The sequence below is a fragment of the Equus caballus genome, chromosome 2 (assembly GCF_041296265.1).
Source record: "Equus caballus isolate H_3958 breed thoroughbred chromosome 2, TB-T2T, whole genome shotgun sequence".
In the NCBI taxonomy this organism is placed as follows: domain Eukaryota; kingdom Metazoa; phylum Chordata; class Mammalia; order Perissodactyla; family Equidae; genus Equus; species Equus caballus.
In genome coordinates this window covers 57,818,045-57,841,749 of record NC_091685.1, presented here as the reverse complement: position 1 = coordinate 57,841,749, position 23,705 = coordinate 57,818,045, and the positions used below count along the sequence as shown (strand labels likewise).

Below are 23,705 nucleotides of genomic sequence, written 5' to 3'. Positions count from 1 at the left end.
GCAGGAGGAGCACAAGGTGGTCTCACTTCCCGGTCTAGTTGGGCAGTTGCCTTGATGTTGTCGAGATGTATAAGCATTTTAAAGGCCTCGGGGACCGGTGCCAGGAAGGCCATGGGAAAGCAGTGTGGCAGAACCAGCTTGGGCTTCCAAATCACAGAGGTGTGAGTTCAAGGCCCAGCTCAGCCATTTACCAGGTTTGGCAAACCACCCGGTCACTTTCAGCCTCAGTTTCCTCACCTGTGAAATGGGAGTAATTCCAACCATGGAGGGTTGTTTGGTTACAGATTAAATAAAACAATCCCTGGATCTCACGATTATGAACGCCATGGGTCTTGCCAGGACGCCCTTTGTGCTTCTCTACAAACTGTCGTCATATCACTGCGAAGGCTGTGCCCGTCTCCCGGAAGCCTGGGACGGGCTGAGCCCCCCCCAGCACCTCCTTCTGCAAAGGAAAGTGAGAGCTGAGGCCGTGAGCACAGGCCCTCGCTGGCCTCCCCCAGGCAGCCCTCGGCCTGCAGGGCTCACGTCCGGGGCGGGGTGGGGGGGGAGGGCAGCGCTGGGTGTGGCCTCGTGCTCCCTCGGGAAGCAGAGGCGAGAGGCCCCTGAGTTGTGAACCCAGCAGTCCTAACCTTGGCAAGTCAGAAGTCCAGACAGGCCGGCTGTCGGGGCAGCAGCCCACAGCCCCCTTCTCCCCCAGTGGGTGCAAAATGAAGAGGGCAGGCAAACGGCTCTTGGGGACAGACAGAAATGGGCTCTCTCCCTGGCCTCTTTTTGTAAGGCGGGAAGGGACATCAAGGTGTGGGACTGGACGCACGTGGAAAAGATCTAAGGGAGGAGTGGTATCGGGGCAGTGGCTGAGGTCAGCCAGCGCGGAAGCTGACAGATCCATCCAGCAGAGGGTGTGAGAGCCAGTCACAAAAGGGCCGAGGCCTCGTGCAGCCAACAGCAAAGCTGCCGAGCCAATCTGGCGAGAAGAGCGGGCTGAATCAGTCACCAGTTTTGACTTTTGACAAGGAGTTAAAGCAGTTACCTAGCAGCTTCCCGCGCTCTCCACTGGCTCTCCTGAGCTGGGCTGTCTCAGGCAAAGGGTCTGGGGCAGGAGGGTCGCGTTCTGAAGCCAAGGGGCTGAGGTTCCGCACAAACCCTCCCCGGGCCTGCTTCAGCCCTGCAGGGCCAGAAGGAGGCGCCAGCTGTTCACCTCCTGTCTGAGTCTGTGCCGCCTGCCTCAACAGTCCCACACCAGCCTTGCAGCCCGAGGACTTGTGGGTGAGTAGGGAAAACACCCCAGACAAGGAGTTCATACGTTTCTCAGCTCATGGCAGCTCAGGGGTGCTCTGAGCACGCCTAGGCACACTTGCCCTGCCGGATGTATTGTAAGACATCGCTATGATAATTCTTAACAACGAGCACTTAGTGAGCACCTTTTGTTGTGGTCCTGTTCAAGGCACTGTTGGGGCTACAAAGATAAACGAGACACAGATGGACCGCAGCAGAAATAGCTTGGAATTACAGTGTCTTTTCTCCAGAGAGGAGAGCACTTTCACGTAGAGGCACTCTGGGTAACTGGCCCCATTTCCTGCCGAGGGTCTGACTGAATTCCCGTGTAAGGACCAGAGAAACCAGCCATGCCCTGAGACATGCCCAGGACAGGGCAGGCTTCTTGTGGCCAGACCTTCTGGTGCTTTCTCTTGCATTGCACATGGCTGAATGAACAAGAAATGTTTAACAATATTAATAATGGGTGACAGTGATGATGATAATGATGATGACAATGATGGAAACAATGTTAGAGAAGAGTGTACGTGTCCCGTTTGGGCCCCGAGCCCCTGGGACTTCAATCCTTCCTTCCTCCCTATTGGCCCTACTGTTACCCTCACTAGAGCTAGAAAACAGGAGTAAAAGCTTGAGAAACATTTAAAAATCGTTCACGTAGAACTTCTGACTCCAAGCAGGATCCGACTAACTCATCCCGGAAGAGCCACGGCAGCGGCAGGAGGCAAACACGGGGGTCAGTGAGTGGGGCAGGGGCTTCTTGGGCCCTCCCCCCTTCCCCAAGCCTAAGGGAAGGGAAAGGCCCAGCCCACGCTCTCAGGGGACAGTGTAAAACATCAAGGCCATTTCTCTACTCATTATCCTACCAGATTTGTGACAATTAAGAACTGGAAGAGATCTCAGAGGTCATCTGGTCCAACCTTCCCATTGTAGAGATGAAAATACTGAGGCCCAGAGAGGAGAAATGACTCACCCATGGCCGCACAGCAGAGCTAGAATTCAAACTCCCATCTCCTTTCATTTCACTGTGAAAACCAGACAGAGAGAGGAGATGGCGGGGTTGACGTCGGGAAACCCTCAGCCTTCCCTACTTGCAGAAGTCCACGTGACCCATAATTCCTGCTGCTTTGGCTCGATACCAGGCAGCTCACAGCTCTGCACAGAGGGAGGAGCAACTGCCCGAGGAGGACATGGAAATGGCCATGGAGCCAAATCAGTGTGTACATTTTCTAGAACAATGAGCCTTCCCTCTCTGCTCAGCTCCCTAGAAAGGATAAAATGGTGAGCCAACCTCAGGCCCGCAGGCAAACTCCCGATGAGCAGTCTGATCTGACTTCTATCGCCCAAAGATCTCTCCTGTTGCCTGCTTGGGATCAGCTTTCCCAGCAATATTTCCCAGCAATATTTAAAGTCAGTTAGAGAAAATCGAGGGATTGAATAGGAAACATTGTGTTGGTTTAGACCACAAAATCATTTACTCAACAAACTTCTAGAGTGTCTGCTGTGTGACGATTCAGTGATGAAGGAGATAGGGTCTCTGATCTTAGGACACCTGCCGTCTAGTAGGTAAGACAGAAAAGGAGCAGTTACCTCAGGGCCTTTAACCCTACAATGGAAGACATTCGAGGAGCCCCAGGAGAGGAGGCCATCTGGAGAGGGGGGGCGAGCGGTCAGGCAGCCCCACAGAGGAGGAGACACCAGACCCTGGGCACTCAGGAGCCACCGCAAGGCCCAGAGCCCATCCTGAGCAGACGCAGTTTGATCCATTTGCTTTCATTTTTCGCTTTTCCCTTTGTCCCTCCGCTCCCCCAGAGCACAGAGACATCCTTTTCTTCATAGGTACCCTCCCAGCAACTCCTAGCTCCAGCCTCTGTCTTCAGACTTTCCTTTCCCATCCTTTTCCCTGTTTGGAACCCAACCCCAGCCTACACCCTGTTGAATGGGAAAACTCAGCACAGAAGTTGTGGGGAGGGGCCCCAGCAGACTCGCCCTGACAGATGTGCTGTTCCCCGCACAGCTGTCCCAGCAGCCCATCTGCACTCACTTCCTGCCTCCGGCTCCAGCCCTCACACCTCCCACAGCGGCGGCGAGGAAGTCTGGTCCAAAAGCCAATGCTGAGGCTCCCCACCAGCACAGCAGAGCCCAGAGCCCAGGACCCTGGCTGCAGCCCTCTGCCCTCCTCCACAAGGAATGGTGCCCTGGGAAGGGCTTCAGCAAGGTAGCTACTCTGGAGGGCTCCGCCCTGGAGTTCAACCTCAATCTTTTGGCAGCTGCAGAAGCTGCCTAGCTCTCAAGCACTTAAGCACTGTGCGTCCACACGAAACACACAAACAGTATTGCCGCTCTGATTTCATTACTTTGTCAAGACTAAGAAGTCTGCTTCGCTCTGGCTAGGTGTCTCCAAGGGAGGAAAAATTATTTTCAAAAAGAGTTTGACACGAAAAGATATCCCAGCTAGAAGTCCATCCCGATGCACTTGAATCATTGACTCCTCGTCAAAGTTTACGTAGCACCCCCAGTTTTGATGCTGGGAGGTAGGAGGAAATGGGAAATCACCCAAGGAAGTGACTTCTCTGGAAACCTGCATGTTTCTGGGATGTTCACAGCTCCCTCCTAGCTCCTGAGCAGGCCATGCCCAACCTCTGGGACTAAAGGGATGGTATGGGCAGCGCTGGGGCTCCTATGGGCGGAACGCTTCTTCAGAGCAGGAGCTGTGGTCCTGTAGCTCCTGGCCCTGGCTCTGTACATAGTAGGCACTCAACAAGAGTATGCTGAACTAGGCTGCCAGGCTACTCCCTGGCCACACGCCTGTGTCAAACAGGCGAGTGGGGAATCCGATTAGCCCTCTCAGTTTGCTCTTAGAAAACTCAAACTGGACAATCAGAAAAGAGAGAGACATAGCAGCCATCTGTCTCCGTGATGGAGAATGAGGACTGAGAGTATTGGAGGAATGGGAAATTGATTGTAAAATTATCAGGTATCCCTACTCAAGCAAAGCCTTTTCTCTAATGCTACATCCTCAGGCATAGGGAGGTAGGCAGAAAGATGAGAAATTGTTCTCTTTTCCCAGAAACAGAAATGTCTTAGGAGTATGTACAAACCCCAGAATCCTACATCTCCTGAAACAGTGGGACTGCCTGGGTGGGAACTGGCTTCTCCAGGCGGAAAAGAGCCCCCAGAACAAGGGCCGGTACGAAGGACAGAGCCAAGAGCTAACCCAGGCTTTCCAGCTGCACTGGGGGATTGCCTTCCTTGACTGCTATTTTTCAATGAGGGGAAATTCCAATTCACCCCGCTCTTCCTACCACATGCACAGACACACACCGCCTTTACATATGACTTCAGGTGAGGGGCAGCGCTGGTCTTTCCACCAGGCTGGAAACCCATTAACCATGGGTGTTGATTCAGGTTTTTTAAATTGTCCCCTTAAGATGAGCTAGCTGCCTCAGGGTCACCAGACAACCGTTGACTTAGGTTACTTTATTGTCAAAGAGTTTTGCTAAGTATCTAAGAAAGAAAATTTCTTCCACAAAGACAGTCACGTCACCATTTTTCCACTTTACAAATCTGGCCACCATAACTGCGACAGAGTCCCAGAGATTCAGGTCCCAGCCTGAAAACTCTGATCACCTGATAAGTCTGAGCCTAATGTAACAGAAAGAGAAGACGGATGAGTAGATGACTGATGATGAGAGGAATGGATGACAGCCAGGCAGGAAGGCAGGCTGATAAGCCAGCAGCAGGCAAAGAGGCAAAGAGCCCATCCTTATTCAGGGCCTTTGAGCCAGGCTGATGGAAAAGGGGGCTCCCCTTTGTTTTAAGAGTGGTAATTTATGTTCCTGTGGTTTCAGACAAGAGCAACGCAAAGTTTTCTTTAAATACAAACATATAGACACACACTCCCCTCCTCCTCCTCCAAGGCAAGGCTCCTTTCCACCAGCCCACCAATGATTCGGGACCTCTCTGCCTACTACAGATTTAAGAGAAAGGGAAAGTCCGTATTCACATATCCCCTGTGTTATGCCACCAGTTCATCATGAGAGGGAAACCCTAGGATCACACAGATGTTCCTGGGTATCAGACTCAAGTTCTCCAAGGCAATGGGGGCTTGGAGGGAAGGGACAGAGCTTCATTCTGACCACCCCAAAAGAGCTGCAAATTGTCTTGTGGGCCCTCAGAGACCCCCACGTCTCACACAGGCATAACAGCATCTCTAGGTTTCTGAGTCGAAGCCCCAGCCTTTGCTCTTCTAATTTGGGAATTGAGTTCAGGGTGGCCGCCCTCGCCCACTTCAAATCTATCCAGAAGCAGGAGGCTTGACCTTGGAGCCTTTGCAGCCCGGATTCCCTGCGACAGATTTCACAACCCAGTGCGGAGTTTTACTACAAGTTTCAGACAAAGAAGGTGTGTCAGAACCGAGAGCATGCTTCTGCCCGCTGCGTGGGCGTCAAGTTCAATACCTTCTTGTCAACACTTGAATGTGTTGAACATCACTCACAAGGGCATTCTTTAAGAAACCTATTAGCTTAATTACCCAGGCAATATTTTTTCTCTCTCCCCCTATCCATGCATCTCACATAAAAATTTGGCTTTCTTCCTTTCTGAGATACTTTTGATGTAACTCTTCTCCTCTCGGCACAATACCATCTTGTTTATTTCTCTAACAGTTAGTCAAGGTGGCTGCGTTGCATAGACTGACACCTTTGCTCAGGTCTTAGCACTGAGGGAAGCCAAGAGAGCGCACAGTGTGACCCTAGGGATGAGGGAGTGGGTTGTCTGGCATCATCCTTTCTACCTGCTCAGCAGGAGTGGAAATCTAGAGGATGAGAGCAGTGAAGGGATAAACCAAGCCCCTGCAGGGTCTGCCCCTCCTTCCTACAAAAGGTGAGAGAGGAGTCACCCAGAGATGCAGGCCAATCAACAGGCATTTATTAAACACCAGCCATTTGCCCAGAACCATCCACCTGGATCTTGGAAAAAGAGAAAATTCTGCCCAAATTTTTCCAAATTTCAGCCCCATGCCCATCCAAGCCCCTGGGAAAATTAAAAGGTAATTTCTTATAAATTATCTCACACTGGGAATCAGGAGAACTGAGTTCTAGACTCACGCGGGCTGTAAGTGGTCCCACGGATGCTGGGGACCTGAATTAGTTCCTCAGTAAAATGCAGAGGGTGGACCCCACTAAAGGATTTCCAAACTCCCTTTCAGATCTCATCATCCATGGCACATATGCGCTTCCACAACTGTCTGCAGCCACCCACCTATGTGGGGAATCTGCTCAAAGGAAGGGAAGGGGTGGCAATGTTCGAACAAAGAGGCAAACAGGGACCATCTCAGAGAGTTGATCCATCTGCTGTGTTTGGTCGCTGTGCCCTGGGTGGTGATGGCCCTGTCTAGGGAGGGAGGAGATGGGTAGAGGCAGGGGCTGGGGCAGGCGTGGCTTTGAGCTCTAGCAAGCTAGAGGGAGGTCCTGAGCCTGGGAAGGCAGCTGTGCTCCTAGGGCTGACATTACACAGAGGGGACCTCTTGCCCACAGATCTAAAGCGGGAAGAGCTACACAGAGGCCCACAGAGACGTGTGGGGAAGCTGCCAACCAGCCAGACCTCAGGCTCCCATTCATTGTATTGTGGGAAATCCGGGCTGCCAGCTATGATAAAGGAGGAACACACCCCATGACTTTCTTACCAAGACCACGCATAAGCAAAAAGCAATCTTCAGACCTTACCAACTGTTGCCACTCTCTCTCCTATTTCTAGGGAAGCAAAAACACTGGAGCAAATTCACAAACTCCAAAAGAGCTCTGTGGGATACCCCTTTCTGTCCCCACACCCTTCTCCATCCCCTGACCCCAGAATGTCGTCTCCCCAGGCCCAAGAGTGGGATCCCGCAAACTCTCAGTAGGTCCTTGGAGCCAAGAGGCATTGATGTGGTGAGTCCTCTGTGTGGAATGACAAGAGTCAGAAGGGACCCAACAAGTCCTCTGGTCAAACTCCCTGCCTCCAGGCAGGTCTGCTTCTCAATCATTCAAGACTTGAGTGGCCTCTCTGTTCTCCTGGGGTGTATAGTGTCAGCAGAGAAAGGCCTCGTCTGTTCCCAGTCAGGGAGGGCTGTCTTTTCCCAGGAAGCCCGTGCTTGTGGGGGATCCCCAAGACCACCTGAAGGTGTTCCCACCCACCTCTCTGACTCAGGGCTGATTAAAGCCTGGTGACCGCTGGTTTACACCTTGCATTCTGCGCTCACCCCCAGCAACCACCTCCATCTGGGTGCAGACTAGCGCAGAAGAGTGTTGGAGATGGTGAGCAGAGCCAGTGGAGGCCAAGGATTCAACCCTAAGCACCTGAAGGTTGGAAAATTAGGATCACAAGCCCTCAGTGCCCTCTCCCCCAAGGCATCTACCGTGCAGTTCTGCTCTGATGCAACTCCCCACCGGGTGGGTTCTGTGACCCAGGACCCCCGTGGCTTGGGCAGCTTCTGGAGCAGAAGAGAAGGCATTGTCTTCTCTCCGCACTGAGGCTGTGTCCCATCACATCCTGGTTGGTGGGCTTCTCTCCCCTGTCCCCAGAGGGCTCCTCTCAATGGTCCCTTCCGCCTCAGCCATAGGCTTGGAGCCTCCATCACACCCGTGAGCCTAAGAACAGCCTTTCTCCAAGGATCTCCCTCTTCCCTCCAGATGTGGGGGATCTGCTGCAACTGAGGCTTGGAGGGAGAGCAAAGCAGCAAAGGCTAATTCTTCTTCCTTCCACACACCTCCCCATGCAGTGTGTGTGCACGGGTGTGTGTGCACACATGTGTCCCAGTTGTTCAAGCTGATTAAAGTCTAAGCATCGCAGGAGCCAGGGCTCAGTCTAGGCCAAGGCCCACCTCCTCCCTCCCCCTGGAGCTGGGACAGACATCCCCTTCAGCACCAGGGCCTGCGGCTCTGTGGGAGAGCGTGCACACGGCCCGGGGCTCCTGCTCTACAGTGCCTGTGCTCACACACACTCACACATTCCCTGAGAAAGCCCCGGGGCCTCTGTGGGAAGGCTTTCCGGGAGACTTTTATGGCAAAAGAGGAAGTCTGGGGCAGTGTTGGAATAGCCGAGGAGTTGCCAGTAGCTGGAATTGCCAGGGAGCGGGCAAACGCCTGCCGGGAGTGGAGTCCGGCTGCAACCTCCCCTAACGAGGGAGCCTTTAACCCTTTTCCCGGTCTCAGGCTGTCAGGCAGGCAGGGTCAGACTGATAAGCAGGAGCCTCTAGGGTCTCACTGCTGCCCTTCATAGCACCCGCCCCCCCAGCATGTGCACACACATGCATGCACACACACACAGACTGACCGCCCTGCTGCTCGCACTGACTCACCCAGATCTGGTCACAGCAGGCTCCCGCCCAAAGACACACAGAACTTAGAGCTGAAAGGAATCCTTAAAGCTTGGGCACCTTCCTTAAGAAATTACCCTCATTATCTCACAGAAGAGGCCACTGAGGCTCACAGATCCAGTGCCCGAGGTCACCCAGCTCCAAGCCCCGAACCCAGGCTTCCGTGGCTTCTCACAGGGTGCAGAATAGGAAGCTGAGCATGGGAGAGCACTTGAGGGAGGGCAGGGCCCGGACAAGGATGGGGGACAGCTGCAGGGACCCCCTGGGAGTCCAGCACTTGGTATCATTTACAGCTCTGATGTCCAAGTCAGTAGCCACTAGCCATATGTGCCTATTTTAATTAATTAATTAAAATCTAATAAAATACGTAAAAATTCAGTTCCTCGGCAGCACAAGCTCCGATTGCAGTGTTCAGTAGCCACATATGACTGGCAGCTACTATACAGGACAGCGCAGAGCCAGAACATTCCCATCATCACAGAGTGTTGTATGGGATGGACAGCGCCAATCCAGAGGAGGCAGACTCGGGGATCGGAGGGTCTGAAGAAACCTGTTTCCTGATAGGGGGCTAAGGTTCCCCGTGAAGGAAGGAGAACAGAAGGGAGAGGAGGGGAGAGGGAAAAAGAGGGTGGAAGGGAGGGCTGAGGAAGATGAGACTAGAGAGAGGAGAGACAGCAGAGGAGGAAGACGCTGGGATAGAGAGAAGGGGAAGGATGGGAAGAGGAATCCTCTGGCTTTCCCCACAGTGGAGATGTGACCACCTCCTGCAGTCCATGGGACTGACACTACTCCAGAAGGGTCCGAGGACAGAATCACAGATCCCACAGCCAGGGGCCACAGATGGGGCAACTGGTGCTTTTCCAGACTGAAAAAAGAGCTCATCCTGTCCCCAAATTGATCAGCCCTTGTGCCCAGGGCACTCTCCAGCCCCCAGCGTGGCTCCAGCCCTGAGCACCTGGATTCACTGGAAGGGCACATGGCACGGGGACAGCCATGAGGCTCTTTCACAGTTCACCGTGGCAAGAATGTTTCTTGGAAAGAAGAAGAAAAGAAGGAAGGAAGCTGGATCCAATGAAATAAAAATGCTTCTCCTGCCACAAGTTGGGTGCATTTTTCAAGCCAGGGACAACACCTTGATTCAACTCCATAGACACATAATCCATTTTGTCACTCTCCCACATTCTTCTAAGTGAACATTTGAGAGGCAGTATTGAGTTGGGCAAAGAGCATCATGTCTGAAATCAGCAATAGCTGGGTTTAATTCCAGTTGTGCTACCTAATGATGTGGCCGAGTCACCGCCCTCCCCGCAGCCTCGGTCCCCTGCCTTGCGGGCTTTGAGGTGATCAAGTGCACCGATGAACAGGGAAGGCGTGGACAAGGCAGGCGCTCGGCGTGCTCAGTCCCTCCCCTTCTGCCTCAGACATTTACCACATCTCCCCCTGCCACAACGCCGGAGACAGAGACGTAGGCGGACGAGATCCTCTGGAGGAGCCGGCGGTCCGAGGAGAGGCAGAAGAGCAAGCAGCTGCAGTTCTAGGCTGAGTGGGGTCAGTGCCACGATGGAGCCCAGCGCAGAGGGTGAGGGGGAGCACTGGAAGGCGATCGAGGAGGCTTCACAGCGGAAGAGAAGTGTCAGTGGACTAGAAAGATAGAGACTCTGAGGAGGCATCTGAAACTGAGAAAAGACAGGAGCCAAGCTCACATGAACCTCAACTCTTATTGGTCAAGCAGATGAGGGCTTCGAGGAAAGCTCTCGGCCTCCATGGGTAAAACCTCTAGCCACAGGGCCCTGGGCCCTCCCCCAGTCACCTGGCCACCCCCTGGCCCTCCAGTCTCACTTCCCCATAAGGTTGCTGATGTCTCTGCAGGACCCAAGACTTGTAAAGTGTTGACTCATCTCAGCCCATACCCCTCTCAGCCCCACACGGTGGCACTCAGGGTCCCCTAAGTCAGGAAGGCCCTGGAGAAAGTGGCTGTCCCAGTCCAGGCCTGGGCATGATCCAGGAGAGGTTTAGGAAGACCCAGACTGGTCTGTCAGCCCGATTGGAGCACATCCAGGGTCACCCAAGAAATCCCAGCACAGCGAAGAGGAATCATGTCTTCTCTTCAGACCTGACTTCCTCCACACAGCCCGCTTTGTTGTGAAGTGTAGGCACAGCAGCAGCGGACTCTGAGTCAGAGGCCTAGATTCCACCCCAGGCCCAGGCCACCTGAGACTCTAACCTCGGGCAGTCGTTTAACCTCTCAAGGGCTTGTGTTCCCCACCTGTGAGTTGGGGGTGGTAATCTCCGCCCTTTCTGCCTCCTTGCGAAGGAGGATTAAATGACACCGCAACGCAAAAATGCCTGAAACGCCGCAAGAGTGGAAAGCGCCCTACACGCGCCAGGACGGTGGCTGTTACTCTCTAATAACCACGACACCACCTCCTTCCGAATGACTCACCTTTCCTGCCTGCTCCCCACTCTCCTGAACCCAGAACTGAAGACCTGCACCTCCCTGAAGGTTCCTTTCCTCCTGAGGTGTCCCCTGAGAGGCTCTGTGTGACCCGAGAGCTGTGCTTTCTTCTGCCCCACATTGTAAGAGGGCACTTGTCTCCAAGGGGAAAGGATAAGAACCCAGGAGGACGGTTAAAGGCACGGGAACTTGCATTCTTGGGATCCTCTGCCCTCCATTGACCCCAATTATCTGCAGGTGGCCTGGAGGCAGGGCTGGACCAGTGCCTGGATGGGAACACTGAGGCTGACTCATTAACGAGTTTCTTGCCACTGGCAGACCCTGTCATGGTGACTTGTGGCTCCTGTCCAGGATCTACCCAGGAGACCACAGTCAGGAGTTCTAGAAGTCTGAGGAAAACAAATCAGACTGTCCTTCCATCCTTGGGGGCCTGGGGCCTCTGATTCTGCCCATCCCCCTCCCTCAGATGCTACCAGTCACTGGGACCCCTGGCCACCCCCAGGGCTGGTCCATGACAAGTGGATTGGATTGTTTATTTCCACTACACATTTTATCCCAAATGACTCCACATTCCCCTCACCAATTTCTGCAATCAAATTGCAGGGGGCAGGACTCAAAGAACAACTTGAATCTCTCATTGAGCTAATCCTGGGAACACAGGGGCAAGTATCTCTTTAAAAATACTCCCTGCATAGCAGGTCACACTGGCCTGCAGCCACAACACCCCGGGCTGTGATCTCACCAAGCTCCAGGAAGCCAAACAGGGTCAGGCTTGGCTAGTCCCTGAGCGGGAGACAGCCCAAGCAAAACACAGGTGCTGGTGATTCAGCAGGCCCAGCGCCTCCCTCCTCTGGTCTGGCTCTCCTCAGGTGTTGGAGTTGACGCTGGGATGATCTGTGAGCTCCTATCCGTACCTGGGCAGAGGAAAGGGGCGTGGTGCAGCCAGCGGGGGCTAAATGCTCTTTCTCTGCCGCCATGTGTTATAAGTGTCGACACTGTTCTTAAGAAGCAGGGTGTATATGCTTCCTCCCTCCCTATCCCCTGCCTACTTCCTAAGGCTGGTCACCAGAGTCAGCCGACCTAAATTCCTCAGGGCTGTTTCAACTAGATAACGAATGGAGGAGGAAAAGGCAGTCTCCCTCCAGAGGGGCCTCAGGCTCAGGAACGAATTGGCCCCCACCACAAAGAGCTGGTCTGTGGCTGCTACCAGGCTCCAGGGCCCAGCCCCGGCATGGTCCCTTCTGGTTTGGGAATGGGTGAGGATGAAAGGGGTCCATTAAATGAGGGCAGTCATTAGCCTGTTTTATGAGCACACAGATATTCATTACACCCCAACCCTGTCATTAGAGGCTGCAGTGGCAAGAGCGAGCTGAGCTCGGGGCCCCTTCTTTATTGCTGTGGAAGCTGAGGGGGCTTCCACCCCAAAGGGACCTCTGCTTCTGCTTCCCGGTGGGGGTCCTGCCCAGGAGGAGGTCAGCAGCCTCCACTCCAGGCCTGATTCTCACTCCCTCCACGCTCCTCCTCACCAATCCTCCCTCCCCCAGCAGCCAGGCAGCCCAAAGGGAGGGGCAAGCAGCTCCAGGAGGAGGTGCTAAGGGTCTGGGGCTTCTTGGGGATGAGGACGTCCTGAAGGAACTCAGGTCTGGCAGCTGAAGTCTGGAATAGGGGCCTCCCCTCCCTCTGGCAAGCACCACTCTCGGGTGGAGAGCCCACTCTGTGTCCTCCAGGAAGGCCTCCCTGCCCAGAACGAGGCCCCTGTGTCCTCCTCTTGGACCTCCTCACATCTGTAGTTGCCTCTTTACTCTCGTGTCCCCACCAGACTGTAAGCCACCCCGACAGCGGCACAGCGCTCGGCACCTATGAAGCCCCACAGCTGTGGCCTTCCCGGGAGCCTGGGCAGCCCAGCCGGGAGAGAAAGAGTGCCTCTCCCCTGGCCCCAGCGCCTCTCTCTGGGCCTTTCCCCAGAGTGGGAAGGATCTGACGGCCTGGCTGCTCTCTCAAGTCCACGGTCAGCAAGTAACTGAAAAACCAACCATCTGCCATTGTCTAGACAGCGCCCCTAAATTTAATCCCTTCACACGAATCCCACTGAGCAGCTGGTTGGGTCTCTCCATGTAATCGGCCCCCTTCCTGTAGGGAAATGCCCAGTGACAGAGTCCAGCAGGGGCAAGCCTACTCCTCCAGGCCAGCCCCTCATGTGTGACAAGACTGCAGGCTCAGGGGCGCAGAGGAGGGGCGGGGGCTTGCCCTCTTCCCCATTAGGGTGGGAAGCGCCAGTGGTAATAGGTTGGAGCCCACCCCGCTGGTGCAGGCCATTGAGGCTGAATGGAGCGTAGCCAGACCCCACAGAGAGGAGCAGGGCTCCAGAGACGGCAGATTAATCAGCTGTCATCTGCATTCATTAAAGTCCCCTGGCATGTACACTGCAGCCTCAGACACCAGGGCAATTAACTGCTCGCAAGAAAAAGTTCGGGGGAGAAGTTTGTCTCCGTTCCCTGTAGCATGGCCTGGGGATTGGCTTAGCCTCCTAGAATCCCAGACTCCTAGGGTGCAAGGTCTCTGAGACCCAGCCCCATGGGTAGGGACCAGAAGGAGGCGGACTGAGCCCCAGAACCGGAAGCCTGGGGAGTCAGCCCAGCCCCAGAACCGGAAGCCTGGGGAGTCAGCCGCTGTGGAGTCCCCCAACTCCCTTTGGCCTTCTTCTCTGCCATCACTCCATCCCCTTTCCTCCCACCTCCTCACAACCCTGGGTACTGTCTCCTGGAACTGCTGGGCCCTCCTTAAGGTTGTGCAAAGACTCATTCCAACACACTCTGAGACCTATGATGATCCCTGCAAGGCTGGAAGCCAAGCCCCAAAACTGGCCCCCCCTCCAGCTCTCCACCTGCCGGGAGGAAAGGGGGGCACCCATCCGAGGCAGCCAGGGTCCTCTGCACACAAACCTCCCCACTGGCCTGTGGACTCAGCTGAGTGGCCCTTAACAGACGACCCCCCAGTAAAGGTGCAGCATGGTGACCCAGGCACAGCTGGCCTTCCCAGAGAGGGCGGTAGAGCCCCCTCCCCCGACCCCTGCCCCAGACAACTGTGTGGCCCTGGACCCCAGCAGGACCTGGTAGGTCACTTTCACTGTTCCCTTGGCCTAGAGAAATGAGCCTGGCTTGATACGGGCCGCAGGGGCCCCAAGGCCCATCAAACAGGCCCTGGCGTGGCTGAGGAGCGTGAGGGCAGGCTGGCAGCCTGTCAGGGATGGCAGCTTTGCTTGGGCATCTCTGAGGACAGAAAACTAAGGAAGTCACTCAGCTGCGGGCCTCCTGCTGGCACCAGGGCCCTAGAGCACGTCTTGACTCACAAGCCCTGCCGCCTTGCACACCCTCCTCTAGTCTATAGGCCACAAAGAAGAGCAGGGCTCTCTTTCCTCCTCCTTCCCTGGAGGTCCCTGAACACCTGGGGAATAAACGCTCCCCATCCTCAAACAGAGTTGGGAGTGAGAAGTGTGATCGGAGAAGGGAGCACCACTGGGTGTGTCAAACACCCTCCAGAGCAGCCATCAAACAGTGCACCCAGGTGTGGTCACCAGGTCCCCCACCAGCGAGAGGGGCCGCCTTGCCCAACTCCAAAAACTCAAAGGCTCAGAGCAGCAAGCAATGCCAAGAGTTACAGATCCAGGCTGCTTTTTGCAGCCCCAAGTGAGGGCACAGGAAAGAGGATGTGCACACCAGGCCTGTGTCTCTCGGTCCCAGCCGAGCCCCAACCCCTCCAGCCTACCCACCTCCTCTGACTGCCCAGGGGCCCAACCAGCCCTGAGAGCTGAGGCCACCTCCAGACCTAAAGGTCAGCCAGGTCCTGCCTCGGGGAAGGGTGATCCCTAGAGGGCTCCAGAGCCTGGAAGAGACTGGAAAGGGGACACCGTCAGGGAGAAGAACTCAAATGTTCCATCATTGCTGCCACCACAGGTCTGCTGAGGAGTCCTCTGCTGTCCAGAGACCCCAGGGCCCTGGGAGCAGGACCCCAAGGCAGAGCCTCTCAGACATTAACGTCTAGGCATCACCTCAGGCCCTTGTTAAAAGGAAGATTCAGATTCACCATGGCTGGGCGGAGCCCGAGATTCTGCATTTCTAACATCTTTTCTTGCTCAAAATTCCTGATCCCAAGCTTTCTTCCAGAAAGTCCCTCTCTCCTAACGTCCTTCCTTCTTTCCTTCCCCCTTTTCTTCCTTTTCACAAGGCAGCCCTGGTTCTAGGCCCTTTGGTGGGGAAGGAGAGAGGAGGCCCAAAAGTATGGATTATGTCTTGTCTTCCCCTGGAGCCGAGTATGGAAACCTAAAATAGACCAGAGGAGGGAGCCAAAGCAGAGAAGAGAGCCTGGGAGACTGCCTCCCACCCTGCGCCCAGCTGCCCCCCGCAGGGCTCCCACTCCTGGCTGCAGGCCCCATGCCCACCCCGCCCCCTACAGCCTTTGTGGCCTGGGTTCTCTAGGTTTACCAGCATCTCATAGACCGAACACAGGGAGTGAGGAGCAGCCGAGAGACCGTTCGCCATTTCCTGGTGGGCAGTGGAGAACAGGACGGAACAGGGTGGGGGCTGAGGGGCACCTCTTAGGCAAAGAGAGAGGAGATGGAAGGACAATAGCGCAGGAGCCAGGCACTCTGAGAAGCCTCCACAGCAGTCAGTGAATGTGGTCCCTACTCCACAGAACCCGGGGTAGCCCCGATGCAGCTCTCACAGCCACCCCTGGGAGAAGTCCAAACGCCAGTGCCCCCTCACCATTCACCAACCCTGGGGCGCCACTCCCCAGGCCAGGTGGGTGGTGAGGGGCTGCTGGGCACCCCCTGTCCAGCTGGAGTCAGGAAGCAAAGTCTGGTCAGTTTGCCTCCTCCCCAGGTCCTGCTGTCCTCCCGTCCTGGGGTTGCAGCCACCAAGCCGGAAAGACTGGATGCTGGAGGTGAGAGGCAGGGAGCAGTAAGAGCCAGGCCTGAGGAGACGGCACTGCAGCTCCCTCCCCTCTGGCTGGGTTGAAGTTTCCTGAGCCCTGTGTGTGGGGGGATTAACTGCACCCATTTCCTGATTGTGCTGCTGCTGCTCGAAGAGGGGAGCAGGCCAACCTGTAGCCTCCTACCATGGCGCTGAGAGTGGGGCAGGGGCAGGGATGCCCACCGCTGCCGTCGCCTGCCTCTTTCGCCACAGCCCCCTTCCTTCCTACCTCCCCTTGGCGCTCAGACTCTCAGAGGGCGACAGAGAATAGCTCAGTTCTTACTCACAGACCTCAGTCCTAATCAGTCATCTCTTTGTCCTGGGCTCCTGCCAGGGGCCTGGAGATTCCCACCAGCTTTTCCTAATCCCACAGTCCACACTTTAGCCTCACCACCAGCCCCCTCCCCAAATGCCCCCTCACCCTGGTTCTCCCTCCAAGTTCAGCCCCTGACGTGGCCACCAGTGAAAGGCTGCCCAGGAGAGCGAGTGTGTCTAGGCACGTGTATGGGAGTGTGTGTCTGTGTGTGAGCATGTGAGTGTGTACGAGCGTCTACGTGAGAGTGCATATGAGTGTCTGAATGTGTATATATGTGATTGTGTGAGTGTCTGTGTACGTGAATATGAGTGCATGTTATGTGAGCATGTATATAAGTGTCTGTGTGTGACAGTGTGCATGCGTGTGAGTATACATGTGTGTGAAAACATTATGGGTATGTGTGCATAAGTGTGTACCTGTGGGGCTGTGTGTATGTGTGTGAACATGTGTAAGTGTGCATGTGAGTAAGTGTGTTGTGTGTGTATGACTGTGTGAACATATGTATCTGTGAGTGTGTGTACGTAAGTGTGGGGACTGTGTGTGAGCATGTATATGTGTGTGAGTGTGTATGTGAGCAAGTGTATTGTGTCTGTATGTGAGCATGTGTGTGTGACTTGTGGACATGTATGTGAGAGTGTGAGGGCATGTGTGACCGAGGGTGCATAAGTGTGTGAGTGTGAGGGCTGTGAGTGTGTGAACATGTGTGAGTGTGAGTGGGTATGACACATTGCTCTCCCCTTCTCTGGATCTCACTCCAGGGCCCTCTCAGACGCAGCATGAGAGTGACCTGCAGGCCTTTTAGGCTCCTTCCCATCCTGGGCCGGCAAGGCCCAGCCCCTCCCAGCCCCTCCCAGCCCCTCCCAGCCCCTCCCAGCCCCAGCCTCTCCTATCTCTCGCACTGCCTGCTGCTCTGGCCCTTCCCACCAGCTTTGGAAAAGTCTTGCCGCTGTTTTGCTTCCCTTGCTCCCATCACCAAGCAGTTCCTGGCCAAGTTTCCACCTGATGGCAGTGCCAGCGGCATCCTGCTTCCTCCCTCACCCATGATCCTCTGCCTGACCCCTGTGGCTGCACCCCCATCCAAGCCCCCTTCCTTGGACAGCTCTCTCTCCTGACCCTCCTCTGTGTCGGACTGCGTCACTCTATCTGTGAGTGTGTGTGTGTCTCCATGTGATGGGGGAAGAGAGAGGAGCAAGGAGCGAAAGAAGGAAGGAGGCCAGGCTCAGATGGTGTCATTAAGAGATATTAATGCCTCTCATCAAGGCATATTAATAAACATTATGTGCCACGCGCTCTGCGCACCCCGGGTGAGTCCAGACCCAGCAGGACAGGCGCCACATCCACAGCTGAGTCACCTCCAAGCCCACGGCAAAGCCATTAGCCTTGCGAGGTTGACCCTGCCAGGAGATTTCCTGGGCCTGTCACAGCAAAAGATGGCTCGCAGGATAGGTTCTGAGGGAGGGCAGACAGTGTCCTCATCCCCACCCTGGCCCCAGCTCACCCTCCACTCCCTGGGCAGCCACTTCCTCCGTTGAGCCCAGGGAAGGAGAACCATAATGACCCATACGTTTGGACAGCACTGCAGGACTTTAGAATATTCCATTTCCTAATTGCACCTTCAAAACAACTCTGTGAGGAAAGCAGGGCAGGTGTCACTATCATTGCCACCTTATAGGTACGGGAACTGAGACGCTGAGAAATTGTCTTGCTCAAAGTCACGTAGCTAATTGGTAATGACATTGGACTGAAGCCCAGGTTGCCCTTTCAAACGGCTGTGTTAACAGCTCAGTCACTAATCGCGTGGGGCCGCTTTTAACTGGATGGCACCATTTCCCTAGTTCTTGCGGCTGCCAGAAATCAGACCATGAAACACAGCTCCTCCAGCAGGGCAGTGGGCCTCTGCCCTCCCGGGCGGGGTCTCCTGGTCACTGTGCCTTAGCAGGAAATGTCCTGGAAGGTGGGGACCAGAGTAAGCTAACTTCTCTAAAGAATGCTTGCCTGGCGGCCTGCCTGCCGCACCAGAGGCACCCCGCAAGAGGTGGTTCCCCTTTCTTTATGCAGTGACCACTACTACATAAATATTCAGTTATTGGCTCCTACAGAGGTTTGAGCAGGTGGAAGGCTGAACGGCCCGTTCTTTCTATTTGTTGTTCAGCATCGCAGTCTGGCGCTGTAGCAGGGTGCAAAATTGGTTATTCACTGTTGCAACCACAATGGTGTTAAAATTACACAAGGTATTCTCTGTGTGTGTGTTTAAGGCAAGAACTAGTGCTTTAATGAGATCACTATCCAAAATAGTTAAGAGAAAAGGAGTTTGGGAGCTAAAAATATAAGATTCAAGAGATCAGGGAAAATGGGCTTATGAAGAATACCCAATTCCCTACACGATTCCAGATAAACGAGGCATTCCGCACCCTGTTGCTGATGATGAAAGCTTCAGCTTTCGTTCCGTGTATCTAGAAATGGCAGTCTTTAGTCTGAACTGACATCGGTGCGTAATAACTATGTTTAGCTATCAACTCACGATGCTCACTCTCAACCTATCTTAATATTTCTTGTCCATTTCCAGGTGGAACACGTTTAATGAGACCATACATTGTGTCCTTTATTTCTCCCCTGGCCCAACCCTAGCCTGGAGCTGTGTCCAGAGAAGCGGTGACATGTTGCAGGCAAGGACAGATAAGGGCTGAGCTCCTCATCTCCTGAGGTTCACACCAGCCCCCGAGCTTCAGGGACTGAAAGTAACCTGAGCAAGTTTCCCCAAGCGAGAGGTCAGATGGGTGTCCCGCTAATGCAGACCCCCACAGGGGACCAGAGGCTCGAAGCTGGCACTTGTATGACAAGAAGCTTTGGGACCCAAATGCAAAGAAGGGACCATGGTGTTCTCAGGACAGTTATCTCTACGCGGAATGATCCACGGGATTCCTTTTCTAATTTTTTTTCTGTGTTTTAAAATTTTTCTACAGTGAATATATACTACTTTAATGACCTGAAACAAACACTTCCAGTTCATAAAAGCGAGGTGTTTGGGTTTCAGGGGTCCCAGACTCACCTGCTCTGAGTGAGGCCATGATGATGGGGTTCAGCTCCATCCAGCTCTGACTTGCCACATGGGCAGTGTCCCAAAGCCTGGCTCCACCCGGATCCTTTCTTGACCAGAGGTCCTCCAACCCCCTCTGATGATCCTCCTGGGACACAGTTGCTGAGCATTTGGAAAACAGAAAAAATCTTGCCAGGGGTCTGTGGACCCAAAGTTTAGCCTGCTGCTATCTTTGATACTCAGAAATCAGAAGCATTGCCTGCCTTGAAGTCAAGCCCCAGTCTACATTTCCAGCCTCATCTTGAGGTTCTTCCAGACACAGATGCTCGTTTCATATCTTATTCACACATTTATACATTGCTTATTCAGTTACACCAACTTAAGCTGCCCTTCCCCTCCTCTATCTTGTCCACTGGAAAACTGAAAAACTCCTACACATCCTTCAAGGCCCAGATAGAGTATGGCCTTCTTTCAGTAGTTTTCCCTGCTCACTGCCCCCAAGCAGTTACTACTTCCTTCCTCTATGCTCCTTCAGCATTTCCGATAGACTTGAACTATTCAGGCCTATAATAGAGTTATTCCCTCATTAATTTCTCTGCCCCACTAGACCAAGTGTTACTCGATACCATAAAATGTGTCTTATTCATATTTCTATCACCAACAAAGGGCTTCTCATTCATTGATTCATTTATCTAGCCATCTCCCCAGCCATCATTCCTTGAGGCAATCTCGATGCTAGATACCATCACATACACACAGGTGTGAGACAATGTAACTTACTTGGGAACCACGTGGCCAAGAACAAAGGGCTGGGACAGCCTATACTTTTGAAGCCACAGACAACCTTGACCTTGGGAAATCTTGCCTCTTAACCCAGTGTCATGGAGAGTGGTGAAGCCCTGGGAGAAGCCACTCCCATTCGGGTAACAACTTATTCCAAGAAGCAGATCACTCCCCCTCAGCCACGTCCCATCCCACCCCATTCCGGCATCTGGAAACCCAAGGAAGTAACTGACTCCAGATCTGAACGCGAACTAGGAATCGAAATCCAAGGATCCTGCTGTCCGTCAGTGCAAGACACAAGAATGTGCTGGCAAATCCTAACGACGATATTCACTGTGCAGCCTCCACTGCCCATGAAGATGCCAGGAAGAGGCCTATCAGGTCTTGATGTTAACACTTCTTGAGGGAAACTTGTGCACAAAATAATTGGCCATCCTACACCCTGGAGTCTACAAGCACTCAGCTCCCAGGAGGGCTCAGGTCTGTGCCTCCTTCTTACCACCTCCCACGGACTCCGTTCCACCTACCTCAGTGGCCGGTCCTTCTTTCTCCAGCTCCAGGGCAAAGGCAGGCTATTGGATGAATTGATGGCAGCCCTTCCTTTGGGGCAGGCACCAGTCTCCAGGGCTGGGTCCTCTCCAGGCTGGCGTGAGGTGGCCTGGCAGCTGCAGCCCCTAGAGATCTCAGAGCCCAGAGCTGTCGATGCCTTCCACTTACTCACCCCTTGTTAAGTGCAGAATACACAGATTGCTGGGTAGCACTTTCCAGTCTTGTGCCTTTTCCTGGATCCTTTGCCACTTGGCAGCTTGCAGGCAGCTGTGCAAAACAGCAAGGAGCTTTCTCATTTGGTGCCAGTGTCAGAGAGCCCAGAACTCTGCTTCTATATTCCTTTTTCTTCCTTTTCCCCCAAGTGCTCTGTTTGGCTCATTTCTCCCTCCACCTCCCCTTATCTCCACGACACCTTTCTGTACCTCACTTTTCAAGTCCAGGACTCTTCTAATGACCCCCCACACACACAGAGAGATCAAAAAGTGAAACTTTTCACTCTGCCTGGGGCTTGCAGCAAAGCAGAAGTGATTGAATCCACCTGTCCAGACAGAAGAGGGAGGGACAGAGAGTAAATCATCTCCCGTGCTCAAGGAAATGTGCAGCTGACCCTCTGCTCCGGGGACCAGCAAGCCCGAGTCCTGGGGCCTTCATAGACGCCCCAGGTGTGCCTGGGGGTAATTGAAGAGGAATGAGGAAAGTGGAACAGCCCCACTGCTGGGACCAGCGCCGAGCCAGGCCCCTTCCCCACCCACCTCACAGACCTCGCAACCCAAATCTGGCCACTAGGCCTCAAAGAGCCCTTGCCTAAGGAGTTCCCCAGGCTGGGGGAGGGGTGTTTCTGGACCTACCATTCTCAGGAAATGTGGCTCTCTGGAGAGAGGTGACTTTCATCTAGTTGGCTCATCTGTTTGTTGTTCTCCAAGGGTTTAATGTATCAGGGACCAATTCTGTCAGGGGACTCTGGGGCCTGGCCCGGGAATGCAGAAGGATCCAGGTCCAGACAGTAGCCACGTGGTCCGTCAGAAGAGAGTGGGACAGAGAGTCAGGAGTCCAGGCTGCTAGCCCTGGCATTGAGGCCAACTATCTCTGACAGCTTAGACAAAGCCTGTACTCATTTCTCCATTCATTGCACAAGTGTCTATTGGACCCTTACTGTCTTAGCTCAGGTTCCTCCAGAAGCAGAGCCTGAGACAAGGATTCTAGTGCAAGGAGTTTATTTTCAAGGGGGCACAAGGGAGCACCAGTAAGGGAGTGGCTAAGACAGGAAAAGGAAAGCACCCAATCAAAGTTCACGAGCAAACAAGTTCCACTGTGGTACCTGGAGTGAGAACTACCCCACTCCCTCATCCCCCAAGAGCCGAGGAGTGGAGGATTTATGCACCACTTCCCCTTGGCCGTTGATTTAGAGCTGTTGCCAGGGGACGTTAAAACCCCAATAGGCCTGCCCGACTGCACAGGTGTTAAAGCAGGCTCTGGAGGCCAGCAGCCGCCCTGGGCCAGGAGAAGTAGGTTGAAGTGGAGCTGGTGAGCACCCAAGTGACAAGGGCCAGGGGAGCGGCCAGGACACTGACAACACCTACTACCCAACCATGTGCAAAGTGTCTTCAGAGCTACACAGGAGGGCAGGATGCAGGCCCAGCCATTGAGAAGCTGGACTTCTCTACTTTTCTTTCCAGTCAGGTGGGGAGATGGATCTCTGCCCTTCCCATGCAAGGGCTGCAGTGAGATCTATCAGCCCGACGTGCCCTGAAGGATAAATGCTAAAAGCTCGTTACAAATGTAAGGTAATAGTGGGTAGGGGCAGCCTCCCAGCTTCCAGCACTGTGCTTTTTACTTGACCTGAGACAAGGCAGCCAGAACAGTCTGGTAAGACAGTCTGCATCACCCTGGTTCAAGAGTGGGGTTGCTAGCACTCTTGGTCAAGCCCCAACTTTTCTTAAGCATCTCACACGCCAGTTCCAAACTAGCTTGACAGAGAAGCAGTGGGTTCTGAAGTAGGGGAGAGCTGGAAAGGAAGTCTCATGTTCTACAAACTCAGAAATTCCTCCAGAGTATCCATAGAGTCAAGCATCTTTTCTGCAATTAGAATGATTTGTGCCAATTCCTCCACCAGGCAGTCATGCACATACCCTACATGCACACACAGGGATGCACTCATGTACACACGTGCACATGCACAAGCACGCACATGCACACACACACATTGGGAGCCAACTTCTAAGAAAAGGGGAAACCACTCTTATATCCTGAGCATTTAAGGGTCCTAATGAGCAACTTTCCACCCCTACTCCCCTCCCCTTGCTAGGAGGATGCTGGGCATCAGACCCCATTTCCAGAGGATGCTGATAAGGAAAAGAATTGCCTTCCCAAGGCCCTCTGGTCCCTGATACTTAGGAGGGCCCAGGATGTCCTCCCAAGCACCCACCCAAACTCCTCAAGTGCTCCGTCCTGATATCCTGAGAAGCCATCCTGGGCTCTCACTGTCCTCAAGGATTAGAAACTAGACTATTTCCACACTGTTCGTAATGTCTGTAATGGTTTCCTTTTTTTAATCTTAGCATTTAGACAAGTTCCTTTTGAAAACGTCAACCTGTCTTAACTATAGGAAGGGAAAGGAAGTTTTGTCTGTGCCCCAGGCCTATCTCAATGAGAAGCAGCATACCTGGGGACCGGGGAGGTGGGAGAGGCCAGGAGAGGGGGCTCGAGGTGAGGAAGCCAGGTGAGGGGGAGGCTCTCAGAGCCCCTTCCCTCCTGCAGGCTCTCCTTCCGAAGCCCTGCTCTGCTCAGACTTAACAGACTTGACAGGTGCGGGTCCTCCAGGGCTGTGCTCATCGCTCAGCCTGAGGGCACTTGCCTCAGCCCAGTCTCCCTGGGAAGTGCCCAGAACAGTACATTTCCCCATCTCCCCTCTGGAAGCATCCCCAGATCTCATCCATCCCCAGAGATTTCCAGCTTTCTAAGGTGAC

The 23,705-nt window shown here is 54.0% G+C and overlaps 1 protein-coding gene and 1 long non-coding RNA gene across 4 annotated transcripts in view; one reads left to right on the top strand and one right to left on the bottom strand.

Annotated features, from left to right (window-relative positions):
* Nucleotides 1-23,705, top strand: part of PEBP4 (phosphatidylethanolamine binding protein 4) — a 186,343-nt gene that overhangs the window by 146,782 nt on the left and 15,856 nt on the right.
* LOC111772491 (uncharacterized) overlaps nt 1-23,705 on the bottom strand; it is a 58,548-nt gene that overhangs the window by 21,601 nt on the left and 13,242 nt on the right. For 2 of the 3 annotated variants that reach the window (XR_011436649.1, XR_011436647.1), the window contains exons 2-4: nt 20,718-21,006; nt 19,420-19,569; nt 9,859-10,305 (exon numbers count right to left, since the gene is read on the bottom strand). This is a non-coding gene — a long non-coding RNA (uncharacterized lncRNA). Of the gene's footprint in view, nt 1-9,858; nt 10,306-19,419; nt 19,570-20,717; nt 21,007-23,705 lie in introns of those variants that run through there. The other variant, XR_011436648.1, reaches the window with a different exon arrangement.